Source organism: Capricornis sumatraensis, chromosome 1 (genome assembly GCF_032405125.1).
Source record: "Capricornis sumatraensis isolate serow.1 chromosome 1, serow.2, whole genome shotgun sequence".
Taxonomy (NCBI): Eukaryota; Metazoa; Chordata; class Mammalia; order Artiodactyla; family Bovidae; genus Capricornis; species Capricornis sumatraensis.
In genome coordinates this window covers 108,873,654-108,894,054 of record NC_091069.1, presented here as the reverse complement: position 1 = coordinate 108,894,054, position 20,401 = coordinate 108,873,654, and the positions used below count along the sequence as shown (strand labels likewise).

Here is a 20,401-nt window from a genome sequence, read left to right as displayed (position 1 = left end):
ACAGAGCTGGTGACATATGACGTACGCCATAGTGTGGTCTTCTTTCCTAACTAGCTGTGGGGCCTCGCTGAGCATCAGGGTCCCTGCGTGTGAAACTGGGGTGATAATACGACCTAGCTGGCAGGGTTGTGGGGGTGATTAAATACGATTCTACAGTCAACACACGTAACACGATCCTGAACACATAGAAGGTATCCAGTGAATTGCAGGTGCTTGGGGTTGAATTGTACCCCCTAAAAAAGATGTGTTGAGTGCTTCCAAGGTGGCCCACTGTTTGGAGGTCTGCCTGCCATTGTGGGGAACACAGGTTCAATCTCTGCTCCAGGAGGATCCCACATGCCACAGGGCAACTAAGCCCATCACCTCAGCTCCTGAAGCCCTCGTGCCCTGTAGCCCAAGCTCTACAACAGAGAAGGGAAGTCACTGCAATGAGAAGCCACTAGCCACAAGGAAGAGTAGCCCCCACTCACCACAGCTAGAGAAAGCCATCACACAGCAACAAAGACCCAGCACAGCCAAAAACAAATAAATAAGTCTTAAATAAAAGAGACATGTTGAAATCCAAACCTTGGCCCTCTAAATGTGACCTTATTTGGAAATGGGGTCCTTGCCGATGCCATCGAGTTAAGATGGGAGTGACAACACCAAACTGGAGTAAGGTGGGCCCTAAATCTAATGCCAGGTGTCCTCAGAAAGAACAAGGAAATTTGGGAAAGTGATTGGGACTCCACACTTCTCACTGTGGAGGGCACAGGTTCAGTCCCTGGTCAAGGAAGTAAGATCCTGCATATCATGCAGAGCATAGCCAAAAGTAAAAAGGAAATTTGGAGACACACAGTGTCCACTACTAACAAACCTAGTTGAGGTGATGGAATTCCAGCTGAGCTATTTAAAATCCTAAAAGATGATGCTGTGAAAGTGCTGCACTCAATATGTCAGCAAATTTGGAAAACTCAGCAGTGGCCATAGGACTGGAAAAGGTCAGTTTTCATTCCAATCCCAAAGAAAGGCAATGCAAAAGAATGCTCAAACTACCATATAGTTGTAATCATTTTACACCCCAGCAAGATAATGCTCAAAATCCTTCAAGCTAGGCTTCAGCAGTATGTGAACTGAGAACTTTCAGATGTATAAATTGGGTTCAGAAAAGGCAGAAGAACAAGAGATCAAATTGCCAACATTAACTGGATCATAGAAAAAGGGAATTCCAGAAAAATATCTACTTCTGCTTCATTGGCTATGGTAAATCCTTTAAGCGCTGCTAAGTCGCCGACCCTGTGCGACCCCATAGACAGCAGCCCACCAGGCTCCCCCGTCCCTGGGATTCTCCAGGCAAGAACACTGGAGTGGGGTGCCATTGCCTTCTCCGCCTTTAACTGTGTGGATCACAAAAAAACTGTGGAAAATTCTTAAAGAGATAGGAATACCAGACCACCTTACCTGTTTCCTGAGAAACCTGTATATAAGTCAAGAAGCAGCAGTTAGAACTGGACGTGGAACAACGGACTGATTCCAAACTGGGAAAGGAGTACGGAAAGGCTGTATGTTGTCGCCCTGTTCATTTAACTTATATGCAGAGTACATCTGAGAAAGGCTGAGCTAGATGGATCACAAGCTGGAATCAAGATTGCCAGGAGAAATATCAACAACCTCAGATATGCAGATAGTACAAATCTAATGACATGACAGAAAGTGAAGAGGAACTAACGAGCCTCTTGATGAGGGTGAAAGAGGAGAATGAAAAAATTAGCTTGAAACTCAGCTTTCAAAAACTAAGATCATGGTATTCAGTCCCATCACTTCATGGCAAATAGATGGGGAAACAATGAAAACAGTGACAGACTTTATTTTCTTAGGCTCCAAAATCACTGTGGATGATGACTGCAGCCATGAAATTAAAAGATTCTTGCCTCTTGGAAGAAAAGCTATGACAAACCTAAATAGTGTATTAAAAAGCAGAGAATATCACTTTGCCAGAAAGGTGCATATAGTCAAAACTATGGCTTTTCCAGTAGTCATGTATGGATGTGAGAGTTGGACCATAAAGAAGGCTGAGTGCCAAATAATTAATGCGTTCAAATTGTGGTGTTGGAGAAGACTTGAGAGTCCCTTGGACTGCAGGGAGATCAAACCAGTCAATCCTAAAGGAAATCAACCTTGAATATTCATTGGAGGGACTGATGCTAAAGTTGAAGCTCCAATACTTTAGCCACCTAATGCAAACAGCCAACTCATTAAAAGAGATCCTGATGCTGGGAAAGATTGAAGACAAACGGAGAAGGGGGTGGCAGTGAATGAGATGGTGAGATAGCATCAGTAACTCAATGGACATGAATTTAAGCAAACTCCAGGAGATAGTGGAGGACAGAGGGACCTGGGGGGCTGCAGTCCATGAGTCTGGCAAGACTTAGTGATTGAACAACAACGGAGACTTTACCCATCTTGTTTCCACTGCATGGAACACCTTTTCCCTTCATGTCCAACAATGCAAACCCTGCCATCCTCTGAGCACATCTCAAATAACACCCCCTCTTCCAGGAAGGCCTCCCCAATTCCCCCCGCCAGAATTCATCTCTTCTTCCTCTGTACTGTGAAGGCACTTACTTGGTTTGTTATTGTCATTCTATTCTATCTTGCTATCACAGCCATCTCCCTGCATGGTGCATGGCTTTTCTCCTCTCTAGGGAGTAAAGGCAAGATCATCATCTCCACAATAGCCACTAGGGTGTGGTGGACACAGCGACTGTCCCAAGGCTCACATTCTTTTCCCTCTTTCTCATCTCTGAACTAGGAAAGTGTCTTACATTGGATAGTGTATCACAATATAACTAGAAGTATTCTCCTTAGTGCTTCTTAGAATAACAGCATGCCTTACAGCCAGTGATGTCTTTTGTTGTTAGCCTCTCGACGTGTTTAAGTCTAGCGTAACCCCATGAACTGTAGCCCTCCCAGGCTCCTCTGTCCATGGGATTTTCCAGGCAAGAATACTGGAGTGGGTTCCCATTTCCTTCTCCAGGGGATCTTCCCAATCCAGAGATCAAACCCACGTCTCCTGCGTGGGAGGTGGAGTGATGTCTTAGGTTCCTTTAAATCCAGTAGAAGGTGTTGAACCAGTATTTGCTATAGTGGATGAGTTTAAGTCACTTGAAGTGGGAGAGAGAATCTAGCCCTCTGTCTGGGTTAGAGCACATTTCAGGGCAATGTGGGCTCCCCCAGGCCCTCTACTTACTTTGCTTCCCACTTGAATGGTGATGATGGGGGAGCCTGGAAAGTCTTCACATGTTCTAAACCCACCTGGGAAGGGACTCTCTTGAAGGCATTTTCTCACTGGCAAAATCCCTGTTGTCACCAGCAGCAGTCTCCATCATGGACTTCTTGGTGATTCCTCCTTCTGTTTCCCAACCCCTGCTTCCTGGAGTGTCCCCCAAATAAAGCACCCACACCCAAACCCTTGTCTCAGGCTCTGCATTGGGAGAGTGCAATTAAGAGGCCAGGATCACCATGCACCACCTTCATGGGGGCTATGCCTGCACTTGGCAAAGAAGGGCAGTGGCGCCAGGGTCTGTGGGCAGTGCAGGAGCGTCCAGCAATCACGGTGGGCACCGCCTCTCCCATGTCTCCCTGTCATCCTGCTCCGTACTTGTTCCAACCCCTCCTGCAGGCAGGTAGAGAGCCAGATTTACCCAGACCATGACAACTGATTTGGGGCCCCCTGACAAGGCACTTCCCAGGTGGTCCTAGCGGTAAAGAACCTGTCTGCCAACGCAGGAGACATAAGAGACATGGGTTCAGTCTTAGAGTTGGGAAGACCACCTGGAATAGGAAATGGTAACCCATTCTAATATTCTTGCCTGGAGAATCCCATTGACAGAGGACCCTGTGGCCATAGGGTCGCCAAAAGTCAGACATGACTGAAGTGACTTGGCACGCATGCTTAGCACACGACGGGCACTTAGAGAGGGACCTAGGGAGAGCAGGGTAGGGGATGGGAGTTCCGCCTGCTCTGGGAGACAGAGGGGTTCGGGGATTGGAGGGGCACGTTGTCCTGGGAGCAGATGGGGCTCCCTGTGCACCAGCGTTCACTGACCAGCTCAGTTGCTGAGGTCCTGGGTCCAAGCATGTCGCCTGCAGCCCCGGTGGGGGTGCTCAGCACACATGGCCACACGTGGAAGGGAGCCCACCAACCCCGGGTCCAGCTTCAAGACCTCAGGCCCGGGAGAAGGCGGGAACAGGAACAGATCATGACCGCACTCCCCAGGCCAGGGAGCGGCAGCTTCCAAGACAGATCTGGTCTTCTTCAGCAGAGACAGGAGGGGAGGGACGCGGCAGCGGGGAGGGTAAGGGGGCCCTGTCCTAAGGGGGCTGTGCCCCCACCCCCCTGTGCTAGGCCCACCGCACCCGGGTGACGAAAGTGGGACCCTCAGAGCTCCAGAGAGACTCTGCATGTGTGTGTGTGTGTGCATGTGTGTGCGTGTGTGAGATAGGCATTTGACAGCTATTCAGTCACTTCATCTCCAAACCCAGGCAGCGGCTGGCACCTGCCACCACTTGGGGAGGCCCTTGGAGACTTGGTCACTCTGAGAGCCCTGCTGGTATCTGCCCTCCTCCTCCTCCTCCCAACCTTCCATGTTCCCTGTCTTCCTCTTCACCCTTTTCCAAGAATAGAACTCACATTAGGTGTTTCTGCTACCAAACCAGAAGCGATGCGTGTGCCGTTTGTGGACGAAGCTGGAGAGAAACAGTGCAAGCCTTTTCACTCAAGCTGCACATGTCAAGCTGCATCTCTGGTCTGTTTGTGATCAAATGGGCTGTAAGTTGTGTATCGCTGATTAATTAATGAGCCACACGCGACATTTTACTGGGATCAAGGTGCATTTCTAAAGTGTGTAAGCAAGAGACAGAAATATCTCCCAGACACAAAAATGATCCATACACACCTCTGCCAGAAAAGCATTTCAAGGTCTTTGCATCCAGGCTGATTTCCCAGAGCTGGCCATTCTGCCTTCAAGTCCCCAGTACCTAACCCAGTCCTGGCTCACAGTAGGATTAGTCAGAATTTGTTGGATAAATAAATCGGCCTTCAAAATATAGTCCCAGGATATACACAGAGAATAGCTAATATACCCACTTTTATTGAATAGGAAAGCATGTCCCAAGTAGCAAGTCACTAGTGACAAAATAAAGCTGGAGTTAGCACCAGCCCACAAACTAGGAGTGTGGATCCTTGCTGGAGCTGGCTGATGGATACCTAGGATTGATAAAAACCATTCTCTCTACTTTGGGCATTACATTTTTAAAATATGGTTTAAAAAAGTAAAAATATGTTTGAATTCTTCCACAGTGAATTTTTTCTTGATCCATATCCTAGGAAAAATTTAGTTGAAACAAAGTAGATATTTTAGGGAATGTGACACATACGACTCACAAGGTTGGTATCACACCCTTTTTCAACAGGGATGCTGACCCACATCTCCCCTCTGTCCAAAGAAGCGTGAAGCTCATAGCACGTGCATTCAAGGATGCTCTTTGGTACTAACTTGATGCCCCTGCAAATGCGAACTCTAAGCCACCAAATATGAGCAATGATAAATTATTACTTCGTGACTTCTTCAATGGCAACCGATTAAAAAGAAAAAAAAAATAGCAAAGAATCCTAAAGAACGTGTTTTGGCTTGTGGCTCAGCACTGCGGGAAATCATTAAACCCTTTGAAAGCGAAAGTGGCTAAGTTATGTCCAACTCTTTGCGACCCCTTGGTCCATGGAATTCTCCAGGCCAGAATACTAAAGTGGGTAGCCTTTCCCTTCTCTAGGGGATCTTCCCAACCCAGGGATTGAACCCAGGTCTCCCACATTGCAGGTGGGTTCTTTACCAGCTGAGCCACAAGGGAAGCCCAAGAATACTGGAGTGGGTAGCCTATCCCTTCTCCAGCGGATCTTCCCAACCCAGGAATAGAACCAAGGTCTCCTGCATTGCAGTCGGATTGTTTACCAAATGAGCTACCAGGGAAGCCCTATTAAACCCTTTAGGAAAACCGATTTTAGAAACAAATCTAGCAGGAGACACACACCACCAATTTCTAGCAAAGTTCCATTACTTCAAGAAGTCTTGCACAAAAATGTGAAGCAAGGACAGTGAACATGAATGCTCTGTCTTCTGACGGTGCTGGTTTGGTGTCTGCGTTTGTGTTTATCGGGTGCTTTCAGTTTTGACCATTTGTAAAGGGTTTTATGGAGAAGGCAATGGCACCCCACTCCAGTACTCTTGCCTGGAAAATTCCATGGACAGAGGAGCCTGGTAGGCTGCAGTCCATGGGGTCGCTGAGGGTCGGACACGACTGAGCGACTTCACTTTCACTCTTCACTTTCATGCATTGGAGAAGGAAATGGCAACCCACTCCAGTGTTCCTGCCTGGAGAATCCCAGGGCCTGTGGAGCCTGGTGGGCTGCCGTCTCTGGGGTCGCACAGAGTCGGGCACGGCTGAAGCGACTGAGCAGCAGCAGAGAACTCTGCCAACCCCAGGGCCTGTGGAGCCTGGTGGGCTGCCGTCCATGGGGTCGCACAGAGTTGGGCACGGCTGAAGTGACTTAGCAGTAGCAGCATAAAGGGTTTTATTCTATATCTTTTCCATGCAGTTGTTTTCAGCTCTTGAAAACAATTTTAAAGTACCTGGAAATTTAAACCTCGATCATAATTTGAAAAGACAATTAAGTATCACACTGCTGTATTTAAAATGGACAACCCACAAGGACCTACTGCACAGCACAAGGAACTCTGCTCAATGTTTTGCGGCAGTCTGGATGGGATGGGGGTTTGGGGGTGAATGGACACATGCATGTAAATGACGGAGTCCCTTTGCTGTCCCCCTGAAACTATCACAACACTGTTAATCAGCTCTACTCTAATGCAGAATAAAAAGTTACATAAGAAAAGACAAGTACCTAAATATTGACTATGTAAATATTCAAATAAGTGCCATTCATATGAACAGTAAAATAAGTCAGCGTGCTTGGGCATTTTAATGGGCTCCCACATGCTCTCTGAATGATTCAAACTGTCTTGTTAGACAGACAGATCACAGGCAGATTTCCAAAAGGGAACACACTGCAAAGTCACAAAACTCTTCTTAACCCTGTGATTTGAACAAGCAGAATCATTTCACAAATGCTGAGACTGTATTTCCAAATGCATTCCAGAATGACCTTGGAAATTCAGTGCAATTAATATATTATGTTTGGAGTTTGGGGGAAAGACTTAAAGATAGTTACCAGGGGCTGGGGGTAAGGGGATGGGGGAGATAAGAGAGATGTTATTTAATAATACAAATGTGAGAAAATTCCCCAATGGTCCAGTGGTTAGGGGGCTTCTCTGCTGGTTCAGATGGCAAAGAATCCACCTGAAATGCAGGAGACCCAGGTTTCATCCCTGGGTTGGGAAGAGTCCCTGGAGAAGGGAATGGCTACCCTCTCTAGGGATCTTCCCTGTAGCTCAGACGGTAAAGAATCTGTTCAAAATGCAGGAGACCCAGGTTCGATCCCTGGGTCGGGAAGATCTTCTGGAAAAGGGAATGGCAATCCACTCCAGTGTTCTTGCCTGGAGAATTCCTTGGACAAAGGAGTCTTGTGGGCTACCGTCCTTGGGGTCACAAAGAGTCAGACACAACTGAATGACTGACACTTTCACTTTTTTTTTTTTTCACTTTCCAGTGGTTAGGCAGAGAAGGCAATGGCACCCCACTCCAGTACTCTTGCCTGGAAAATCCCATGGACGGAGGAACCTGGTAGGCTGCAGTCCATGGGGTCGCGAAGAGTCAGACATGGCTGAGCAACTTCACTTTCACTTTTCACTTTCATGCATTGGAGAAGGAAATGGCAACCCACTCCAGTGTTCTTGCCTGGAGAATCCCAGGGACGGGGGAGCCTGGTGGGCTGCTGTCTCTGGGGTCGCACAGAGTCGGACACAACTGAAGTGACTTAGCAGCAGCAGCAGCAGCAATGGTTAGGACTTGGCACTTTCACTGGAGGAGCCCCGGGTTGAATCCCTGGTAGGGTAACTAAGAACCCACAAGCCTCCTAGAGTGGCCGAAAAAAAAGAATAAAAATAATACAAATTTGCAACTAGTATATAAGTAAGTCCTGGAGATCTAATGCACAGTATGATGATTATAGATAACAATGTTAATTGTTCAGTCATATCTGACAACAAATATTTTATTAGAAACATCAAATTTGATCAGAGACTATCTTAAATATTCTCACCACAAAAAAAAGAAATAACTAGGTGATATCATAGAGGTGTCAACTAACACTACAATGGCAATCATATTGCAATATATAATTGTATCAAATCAACATGTTACACAACCAAAACTTACACAATGTCACATGTCAAATATGTTTCAATTAAGAAAGAAAAAAATTGCACATTAATTTTTTTTTTATCACTGAGACAGAAGCTGTGTGAGAAAGAGAGCTCAACTCCAAAGACTGGACCTAAAATTACAATTTGTTCTCAGTCGCCACCACATTAAATGTATCCATATACACACTTCTCAAATAAACACTCAAATTGAATGACTGTGAAGGAGCGCTCCATGGACCAACCAAACATCAGCCTTATCAAAAGCAGTTGATTTGTCTGTAGAGTTAAAGCCAGAGCTCTCCGTGGAAAGTTCCACCACAGGCTGGAACAAACTGGGCCATTTTGGTAAAAATTGTTGCTGTTCAGTCGCTCAGTCATGTCCGACTCTTTGCGACGCCATGGACTGCAGCACGCCAGGCCTCCCTGTCCATCACCATCTCCCAGAGTTTGCTCACACTCACGTCCATTGAGTCAGTGATGCCATCCAACCATCTCATCCTCTGTCGTCCCCTTCTCCTCCCGCCTTCAATTTGGTAAAAAATAAAAAGTGATAAAGCCACCTGGGAACGATCAAACAGGCTGTGACTTTGCAGGACTAGCAGATGGTCGCCCAAAGGTCACTGCAACCTTTCCCATCTCAGTGAGTGGCAGCTGTGACTTAGGCCAAAACCTGGGAGGCATCTTCCTCTCTCTCTCTAACCCTGCATCCAATCTGTCGGCAAATCCTAAACTTGAAAGCATCTCTCTCTCCTTTGGCACCAGACCGCCTCCATCGTGGGTCGCGTGCACGCTCCCTGGAAAGGCCTGTCCCCCGTCACAGAGTCCCCACCTGGCTGAAGCTGACGCCTGAGGACATGAAGGAGCAGACCTGCAAAGTGGTCGAGAAGAGCCCGACTCCCTCACGAATCGGGGTGGTCCTCAGAGACTCGAATTCTCTTACACAGTACATTCTGTGACAGGCAGCAAAATCTTGAGAATTCTCAAGTCCAAAGGACTTGCTCCTGACTTTCCTGAGGATCTCTACCATTTAATGAAGAAAGCTGTTGCTGTGTGAAAGCATCCTGAGAGGAAAAGAAAGGATAAAGATGCTCAATTGCATCTGATTCTGATTGAGAGCCGTATTCACTCGTGGGCTGGATATTACAAGACCAAACAAGTCCTTCCCCTCAACCGGAAATACGAGTCATCTGCAGCTTTTGGCTTGATTGCATAAACTTGTCTAGTGTGCTCGAGCAGTAAAACTAGAAAGAAGGAGGCTTCCCAGGTGGCTCAGTGGTAAAGAACTTCCTGCCAATGCAAGAGACACGGATTCGATCTCTGGGCCAGAAGATGCCTCAGAGCTACTAAGCCCAAGCACTACCACTACTGAGCCCACACGCCACAAGCCTGAACACCCTAGAGTGTACGCCCCACGACAAAAGCAGCCCCCACAGCGAGGAGCCTTCACACCGCACCTGGACTGTGACCACCCCCAGCAGCACCTCGAGAAGAGTCTGCACAGTGACAAAGACCCAGCACAGCCATAAATACAATTATTTTTTAAAGGACTTGGAAAAAAAAAAGAAACAGAGTATAACCAGAATACGACCACTTCTCACACCTCCATCCGGGCCACCACTGTGTGGTGTCTGGATTCTTCCCGAAGCCTCCCCCTGGTCTCCTGGCCCCTTCTTATCTATGATATCAGGGATTATTTGTGAGAGAAGATTAATAAGTGAACAAATGATCATGAAAGCAAAATAAGAGCTGAAGAGGAATATTCCAAGAATCTTTCCAGGCCCCCTCCCCACGTCCTCCTCTCCCCATGGGGGAGAAAAAAGGTGATTTGGGAGAAGAAGGAACTGTAATCTTGGGGAAGATTGGATTAACAGTAAACAATAAATGTAGATACTCACTGAGATCTTCTATGTCCCAAGCACCATGAGAATAGCTTTCCCTGCCTCTGCTTGCTTCTTGAAACCAACCCTAGGAGGTACTCAGGTCTCCTTTTGTGAGTGTGCAAATTTAGTTTTTGGTAACTCTTCTGACACCAACTGCAATACAGTTCTGCCACGACTAGCCAGTTACCTCCCCACCCCTGCCCGCTGCACCCCAAGTTAAAGTCTGGGTTCTCCACAGGACAGCCCTTCCCTCACACTCTGGCCACACTCCTGGGAGGGTCCCAGGCCATCCACACTTCTGATGACTGGCTACAAATTCAGAGCTTCTCACAACCCCTCGGGTTTAGTAATTCCCCAGGAGGACTCACAGGACTCAGGACGGTCCTCTACTTACCATCACTGTTCTATTATAAAAGAGCCAGGCCAGGTCCAGCCGAGTGAACGCTCACATAGGCAAAGGTCTGAGAAGCCCGAGTGCAGAGCTTCCGTGGTCCTCCCTGTGGTCCTCCCTGTGGACTCAGGCATGCCACCCTCCTGGAACATCAACGAGATCGCCAGCTGCCAAGCTCCATCTGGCCTCAAAGTCCAGAGTTTTTCACCAGAATCTCATTACGTCAGCCTGATCGACTGACTCATTGCCCACGTGGGCAATCAATCTTCTAGAATCTGGAGCACGAAGCCAAGCCCCTGTCCTCGTCCAGCCCAGAGCCCTTTCTCTTAATGCCCATCTGGATTCAGCCAGCGGGGAAGAGGGGTAGAGGACCCTTTTTTTCTCAGGGACCACAAATATTCATGCACTCTCTTCTCCAATTATCCTTTCCCTACAGCCTCGAGCATCCTTTTCTAATTCAGAAGGAAGGAGCCCGGGTTCTTACATCATTATCCCTCTCCTAGATCTGAGAACTTCAGCTGCATCAGTTCCCTTCCTCACCAAGGATTGGCTTTTGAAACCCAAAGGCCTGTTTTTAACCAGACATCACAGTAGGAAGTTCCTGAGAGCCTCTTTGTACCATGGAATCTCCCCCGGAGGAGCAGGACCTGCTTCTGATGCAGAGAGAGACCTAGAGGACGAGAGCCACATGAGGTGGTTCCACATTCTCCCCAGGCTTCAAATGATAATGGGGCTTAGGTCGAAAGGAAAGGCAGGAGCGGAGCTGAGGCCAGATGTGGCTCAAATGATAAAGAACCCGCCTGCAGTAAAGGAGGCCTGGGTTGCATCCCTGGGTCGGGAAGACCACCTGGAGAAAGAAATGGCCCCCCCATTCCCATATTCTTGCCTGGCGCATTCCATGGACAGAGGAACACTGTCGGCTGCAGTCCATGGGGTCCCAAAGAGTCGGACATGACTGAGTGACCCCCCGCCACACACACACACTCTTCCCAGGTCAGTGTGATCCACTCCAGTTTTCCTGTGAACTTCTCTTTACACTGACTGCTGCTAAAAAGTACTTACCTCTCTTTTGTTGTTGCTGCTATTCAGCTGCTAAGTCACGCCTGACTCTTTGTGACCCTGTGAACTGTAGCTCGCCAGGCTCCCCTGCCCTCCACTATCTCCTGGAGTTTGCTCAGATTCATGTTCATTGAGTCAGTGATGCCATCCAACCATCTCATCCTCTGTCTTTGCCTTCTCCTCCCCCTTTTCCCAGCATCAGGGTCTTTTCAAATGAGTCAGCTCTTCGCATCAGGTGGTCAAAGCATTGGAGTTTTGGCTTCAGCATCAATCCTTCCAATGAACACCCAGGACTTATCTCCTTTAGGATGGACTGGTTGGATCTCCTTGCAGTCCAAGGGACTCGCAAGAGTCTTCTCCAACACCACAGTTCAAAAGCATCAATTCTTCGGTGCTCAGCTTTCTCTATAGTCCAACTCTCACATCCATACATGACCACTGGAAAAACCATAGCCTTGACTAGACGGACATTTGTTGGCAAAGTAATGTCTCTTCTTTTAATATGCTGTCTAGGCTGGTCATAACTTTCCTGCCAAGGAATAAACATCTTTTAATTTCATGGCTACAGTCACCATCTGCAGTGATTTTGGAGCCCAAAAAATAAAGTCTGACACTGTCTCCACTGTTTCCCCATCTATTTCCTCTCTTTAAAGATTAATTTTTTTAACTTTTTAATTTTGTATTGGGGTATAGCTGATTAACATACAGTGTTGGGTATTAATAGTTTCCGGGGAACAGTGAAGGGCCTGAGCCATATATATACAGGTATCCATTCTCCCCAGACTCCTCTCCCATCCAGACTGCCGCACAACACTGAGCAGAGTTCCCTGTGCTGTATAGCTGGTCCTTGTTCATTATGCAGTTTAAATACAGCAGTGTGTACATGTCCATCCCAAACTCCCTAACTTCGCCTTCCCCCCGCCCCACTGCCCCCTCAGCCTTCTCCTCTTCAGGCAACCATAAGCTAATTCGTGAAACCTGTGAGTCTGTTTCTGTTTGTAAAGACTAGTATTTTATATACTTTACATTTTCCAAAGTACTTTCTCCTACCTTGCCTTTGTGAGGTAGCAACTAACTGGCCATCTTCAATGAGAAAATGTGCTCGGGGTCTCAAGCGGCACGTGGAAATGAGCTGAGTTGCAAAAAGCTGCCAGCCACATCGTGCACTGGCTGAGTGATCAACTCAGTAACTTGCTGAATTGACAGATAATGTATGGAAGTGTTCATCTCCCTGTAGATTCACTAGAGTTCCGTTCCCGTCTTTTCACTGCAGTTAATTTTCTCTAAATCCGCTGGCCCAGCACAGCTGTATGTTGGCCCTTCTGCTTCGCGTTTCTGGGTCAAGCACTTGCCCATCACGTTTTTGCATATGAACGCATGAGTTCGGCCCTGTGTATGAGTTTCTCTGTCCTCTCTGTGTGCAGACATACGTCCTGCCCCTAGTGTGTCTCTGCCTTTGGTGGAGAAGCCAAAATCTGTTCAGTCCCAGACTGAGGAATCTATTTCCCAGTTTCTGCAAAGGGTTTTCCTGTGAATTAATTTTCTGCCAGCTGAACTGGAGCCCCACCCACTAACCAGCAGAACCAGGAGAACTTGAAGGCAAAATGCCACGCTGTTTGGTGCGGAGGGTGGGGGATAAATTAGGAGTTTGGAATTAACATATACAGACTACTCTATATGAAACAGATAGTCAACAAGGACCTACTATATAACATGGGGAACTCTACTCAATACTCTGTAATGACCTATATGGGAAATGAACCTGAAAAAGAATGGATATATGTATATGCATAATTGAATGACTTTGCTATATACCTAAAACGAACATGATATTGTAAATCAACTATATTCCAAGACAAAATGAAAATTAAATTTCAGAAGAAGAAAAAAAAAGTGCTATGCTGCGGTCCTCTGACCCTGTCGCCTCTGTTGAGCTTACATGATGTGAGCCCCCAGCTATGCATCGGGGCACTCATTTAACCTACATGCTCTGGCCTGTGTGGCCTCCGTAGGCCTTCTGGAACCTCCGACTCAGCCTTGCGCATCACCCCAGGCAGGCCTGCTCTGAGCCTTCCTGCGTTTGCGCTCCATCTCCCAGCACCACCAGACAAGCCACTGGGTGCCTGATAACGGCCCTGCCCTGATGATGAATAATGGTGACATATGGCGATGGGGATGGTCACAACTGGGAGAAGCGAATGGAGTTATGCAGGGGGATGTGAAGCTAAACAGCAAGGCCTCCTGATGCTGAAATTCACATACCTGTTGACTCCTCCCTAGGGTGGGGTGGAAAAACTCCTCCCAGGAGATAGCCCATCTCCCTATGTCTATAGCAGAGTATTTTGGAAAGAGTTTCCCAAAAGTGTGCTTCCAGACCCAGGGTGGCTATACACCCCTTTAAAAAAAAAAAAAAAACAAACCTGCTTCTAATAGCGATTCATCAGAAATCTATAGGAATGAGAGGGCCGTCACTATAGTGCATTTAAGATGGCCATCCTCTCTTCCTGTGCCTCCACGGAGAGGTGGAGTCTATTTCAGCCTCTCCCATTGACTCTGAGCTGGTCTTAAGAGCGGCATTGACCAATAATACAAGGCGGGAGTTACCTGGCACCCATTCCGGGTCCTTTGCTCTCGCTGCTCATCTGCTGTGTCAAGGCGGAGTCCTGGATGGTGAGGCTGTGTAGAGAGAGGCCTGGGGGATGAGTGAGTATTTTGGACATTTCAGCCTCAACTGAATGTAGCCACGTATATGATCTGATCTGATACTGCCTAGAACAGAGCAGCCTGCTAAGTCCCGTGTCAGCTCTTAAACCATAGAACCCTGAGAACTAGTATGTTGTTATTGTTTTAAGCCAGCCACTGAATTTTGGAGTGATGTGCTACACAGAAATACGTCACATGTTCTTATTCTACTGGAGACAACAGGACACTGAAAGAATCCATTGCAAACTCTGCAGAATCAGTGCCTCTAGAGGAACTCCATGAAAAAGCCCTTCCAGTCAGGCCTGGTCCATCTAAGGGACAGATGTGAAGAGCAGTGCAGTCAGAGGAACCTTGGTTCTGGTTAAACTAATGGCCCCTCGGACTCCTAGCCAGGCCCAAGCATTCCCCAGGCATGCACTCAAATATTTATGGTGGCTGGCACATGATATGGATGAATGGAATGGGTGGAGTGTTTGCAAATCAATTACACAGGAATGAGTATTCTTCACTTCCAAAAGGACCAGTGTCTCCTCCCATTTTTCCTGAAAGAGACAGCCTTCTCTGGGCATTCTGTTGTCACTTCTGCTAACGGCGTGCATGCTCAGTCACTGAGTTGTGTCCAACTCTTTGCAACCTCTTGGACTGCAACCTGCCAGGCTCCTCTGTCCATGGGGTTTCCCAGGCAAGAGTACTGGAGTGGGTTACCGTTTTCTCCTCCAGGGGATCTTCCTGACCCAAGGATCGAACCCGTGTCTCCTGCACTGCAAGCAGATTCTTTACTACTGAGCCACCTGGGAGACCCGAATTCTGCTGGAGTCATAGGTAAAAGAGAAACAGTCTCTACCATCAGACAAACAACAGTTCAAGGGCAACTACAAGTGACAAATGACCCCGGCTTCAGGCTCAGGGAGGTAATAGGGTGGTGGTGTAGTGGATACTGTGGCATGCTGCCCAGACGCCCTGCAGGATGGACACACTGCTCGGACTGTGGACGCTGGTGGCGCCCTGCAAAGTCATTCTCTGGGAACTGTCCTCAGCTGAAAACTGCCATTTTGCCCAAGGTCACGCCCCTTCCTGGGGACAGCCCATGTCCAAGGATGGTCAAAGTGGGATATAAAGTTCTGCCTCCATTCTCTTGAGACAGGACAGCCCTGAGAGACCATCTTACCTCTGGGACGGGCCGAGACCTTGGTTGTGACTGATTCACCTCACTGTTCTTCAGTTTCTCCATCCAATCCTTCCTCCTTCCTGCCATTACCAGTAATGATCCCAAGTTGTTGTTATTTGTTTGTGACCCCATGGACGGTAGCCCACCAGGTTCTTCTGTCTGTGGGATTTCCCAGGCAAGAATACTGGAGGGTTGCCATTACCCTCTCCAGTGGATCTTCCTGAACCAGTGATCAAACTTGTGTCTCTTGCATTGGCATGGGGATTCTTTACCACTGTGCCACATGGGACACGCACGTTCCTGAGACCACTCTCCAAAATAATCCTGACTACAAATCCCCCTCTAAGTCGGTTACCCAGGGAGTCCCACTGAAGACAGGTGGGGACTAGAATGACCAGAAGCGGGCAGCTTTCAACGACTTCAGCCATTCTTCCCTGTAAAAAGAGGTTCCAAATATATTTGAGAAACAAATATAGACAAGATTAAGCGAACACCTTTAAGACTTTTCAGAGTCTTTCACATTAATATACTTTTAAAGTTTCTAAGGAGATTTCCTGTTTCATGGTAAGCAAAATTAATTGATCAGTTCAGTTCAACTCATTCATTTAGTCATGTCCAAATTTTTGCAACCCCATGGACTGCCCCATGCCAGGCCTCCCTGTCCATCACCAACTCCCAGAGGCTACTCAAACTCAGCGTCCATTGAGTCAGTGATGCCATCCAACCATCTCATCCTCTGTCTTTCCCTTCTCCTCTGGCCTTCAAACTTTCCCAGCATCAGGGCCTTTTCCAATAAGTCAGCTGTTCACATCAGGTGGCCAAAGTATTGGAGTTTCAGCTTCAGCATCAGTCCTTCCAATGAACAGTAAGGACTGGTTTCCATTAGGATGGACTGGTTGGATCTCCTTTCAGTCCGAGAGACTCTCAAGAGTCTTCTCCAACACCACAGTTCAAAAGGATCAATTCTTTAGTGCTCGGTTTTCTCCATGGTCCACCTCTCACGTTCATACATGACCACTGGAAAAACCATAGCCTTGACTAGACAGACCTTTGTTGGCAAAGTAATGTCTCTGCTTTTTAATATGCTGTCTAGGTTGATCATAACTTTCCTTCTAAGAAGTAAGCATCTTTTAATTTCATGGCTGCAGTCACCATCTGCACAGATTTAGGAGCCCAAGAAAATAAAGTCTGTCACTGTTTCCATTGTTTCCCCATCTATTTGCTATGAAGTGATGGGACCAGGTGCCATGACCTTCATTTTTTTAAATGTTGAGCTTTAAGCCAACTTTTTCACTCTTCTCTTTCACTTTCATCAAGAGGTTCCTCTTTACTTTCTGCCATAAGGGTGATATCATCTGCGTATCTGAGGTTACTGATATTTCTCCCGGCAATCTTGATTCCAGCTTGTGCTTCATCCAGCCTGGCATTCCACATGATGTACTCTGGATATAAGGTAAATAAGCAGGGTGACAATATACAACCTTGATGTACTCCTTTCCCAATTTGGAACCAGTCTGTTGTTCCATGTCCAGTTCTAACTGTTGCTTCTTGACCTGCATACGCATTTCTCAGGAGACAGGTAAAGTGGTCTGGTATTCCTATCTCTTTAAGAATTTTCCACAGTTTGTTGTGATGTACACAGTCAAAGGCTTTGGTGTAGTCAATGAAGCAGAAGTAGATGTTTTTCTGGAACTCTCTTACTTTTCTGATGATCCAGCGGATGTTGGCAATTTGATCTCTGGTTCCTCTGCCTTTTCTAAATCCAGTTTGAACATCTGGAAGTTCATGGTTCACGTATTGTTAAAGCCTGGCTTGCAGAATTTTGAGCATTACTTTACTAGCGTGTGAGATGAGTGCAATTGTGCAGTAGCTGGGCATTCTTTGGCATTGCCTTTCTTTGGGATTGGAATGAAAACTGACCTTTTCCAGTCCTGTGGCCACTGCTGAGTTTTCCAAACTTGCTGGCATATTGAGTGCAGCACTTTCACAGCATCATCTTTCAGGATTTGAAATAGCTTAGCTGAAATTCCATCACCTCCACTGGCTTTGTTCGTAGTGATGCTTCCTAAGACCCATTTGACTTTGCATTCCAGGATGTCTGGCTCTAGGTGAGTGATCATACCACTGTGGTTATCTGGGTCATGAAAATGTTTTTTGTATAGTTCTTCTGTGTATTCTCGCCACTTATTAATATCTTCTGCTTCTGTTAGGTACATACCATTTTTGTCCTTTATTGTGCCCATCTTTGTATGAAATGTTCTCCTGCTATCTCTAATCTTCTTGAAGAGATCTCTAGTCTTTCCTATTCTATTGTTTTCCTCTATTTCTTTGCAGTGATCACTGAGGAAGTCTTTCTTATTTCTCCTTGCTATTCTTTGAAACTCTGCATTCAAATGGGTATATATTTCCTTTTCTCTGTGGCCTTTCCCTTCTCTTCTTTTCTGAGCTATTTGTAAGGCCTCCTCAGACAACCATCTTGCCTTTTTGCATTTCTTTTTTCTTGGGCATGGTCTTGATCCCTGTCTCCTGTACAATGTCATGAACCTCAGTCCATAGTTCATCAGGCACTCTATCTATCAGATCTAATCCCTTAAATCTATTTGTCACTTCCACTGTATAATCATAAGGGATTTGATTTAGGTCATACCCAAATGGTCTGGTGGTTTTCCCTTCTTTCTTCAATTTAAGTCTGAATTTGGCAATAAGGAGTTCATGATCTGACCCACAGTCAGTTCCTGGTTTTGTTTTTGCTGACTGTATGGAGCTTCTCCATTTTTGGCTGCAAAAAATATAACTAATCTGATTTCAGTATTGACCATCTGGTGATGTCCACGTGTAGAGTCTTCTCTTGTGTTGCTGGAAGAGGGTGTTTGCTATGACTAGTGCACTCTCTTGGCAAAACTCTGTTAGTCTTTGCCTTGCTTCATTCTGTACTCCAAGGCCATAAATGCCTGTTATTCCAGGTAAGGACATCTTTTTTGGGTGTTAGTTCTAGAAAGTCTTGCAAGTCTTCATAGAACTGTTCAATTTTAGCTTCTTCAGCTTTACTGGTTGGAGCATAGACTTGGTTTACTGTGATATTGTATGGTTTGCCTTGGAAACGGAGAGACATTATTCTGTCATTTCTGAGATTGCACCCAAGTACTGCATTTTGGCGGAGAAGGCAATGTCACCCCACTCCAGTACTCTTGCCTGGAAAATCCCATGGACGGAGGAGCCTGGTGGGCTGCCATCTATGGGGTCACACAGAGTCAGACACGACTGAGCGACTTCACTTTCACTTTTCACTTTCATGCATTGGAGAAGGAAATGGCAACCCACTGCAGTGTTCTTGCCTGGAGAATCCCAGGGACAGGGGAGCCTGGTGGGCTGCCGTCTGTGGGGTCGCACAGAGTTGGACACAATAGAAGCGACTTAGCAGCAGCAACTTCATTTGGACTCTTCTGTTGACCATGATGGCTACTCCATTTCTTCGAAGGATTCTTGCCCACAGTAGTAGATAAAATGGTCATCTGAATTAAATTCACCCATTCAAGTCGATTTTAGTTCACTGATTCCTAAAATGTCAACGTTGACTCTTGCCATCTTCTGCTTGACCACTTCTAATTTACCTTGATTCATGGACATAACATTCCAGGTTCCTATGCAATATTGCTCTTTATAGCATCAGACTTTACTTCTATCACCAGTCATGTCCACAGCTGGGCATTGTTTTTGCTTTGGCTCTGTATCTTTATGCTTTATTTCCACACTTTTCTCCAGTAGCATATTGGGCACCTACCAACCTGAGGAGATCATCTTTCAGTGTCATATATTTTTGCCTTTTCATACTGTTCATGGGGTTCTCAAGGCAGGAATACTGAAGTGGTTTGCCATTCCTTTCTCCAGCGGACCACGTTTTGTCAGAACTCTCCACCATGACCTGTCCGTCTTGGGTGGCCCTACACAGCATGACTCATAGGTTCATTGAATTAGACAAGGCTGTGGTCCACCTAATCAGTTTGATTAGTTTTCTGTGACTGTGGTTTTCATTCTGTCCACCCTCTGACAGAATAAGGTTTATGGAAGCTTCCTGATGGGAGAAATTGACTGTGGGGGAAACTGGGTCTTGTTCTGATGGGTGGGGCCATACTCAGTTCAGTTCAGTTCATTTCAGTTCAGTCGCTCTGTCGTGTCTGACTCTTTGCGACCCCATGAATCGCAGCACGCCAGGCCTCCCTGTCCATCACCAACTCTCGGAGTTCACTCAGACTCACATCCATAGAGTCTGTGATGCCATCCAGCCACCTCATCCTCTGTCGTCCCCTTCTCCTCCTGGCCCCAATCCCTCCCAGCATCAGTCTTTTCCAATGAGTCAACTCTTCGCATGAGGTGGCCAAAGTATTGGAGCTTCAGCTTTAGCATCATTCCTTCCAAAGAAATCCCAGGGCTGATCTCCTTCAGAATGGACTGGTTGGATCTCCTTGCAGTCCAAGGGACTCAAAAGAGTCTTCTCTAACACCACAGTGAAAAAGCATCAATTCTTCAGCACTCAGCCTTCTTCACAGTCCAACTCTCACATCCATACATGACTATTGGAAAAACCATAGCCTTGACTAGACGGACCTTAGTTGGCAAAGTAATGTCTCTGCTTTTCAATATGCTATCTAGGTTGGTCATAACTTTTCTTCCAAGGAGTAAGCGTCTTTTAATTTCATGGCTGCAGTCACCATCGGCAGTGATTTTGCAGTCCAAAAATAAAGTCTGACACTGTTTCCACTGTTTCCCCATCTATTTTCCATGGAGTGATGGGACCAGATGCCATAATCTTCGTTTTCTGAATGTTGAGCTTTAAGCCAAC

At 46.7% G+C, this 20,401-nt stretch overlaps 1 pseudogene; it reads left to right on the top strand.

Moving 5' to 3' along the window:
* Positions 1-9,573, top strand: part of LOC138075680 (uncharacterized) — an 87,021-nt pseudogene extending 77,448 nt beyond the window's left edge.
* The last annotated feature ends 10,828 nt before the right edge of the window (positions 9,574-20,401 follow it).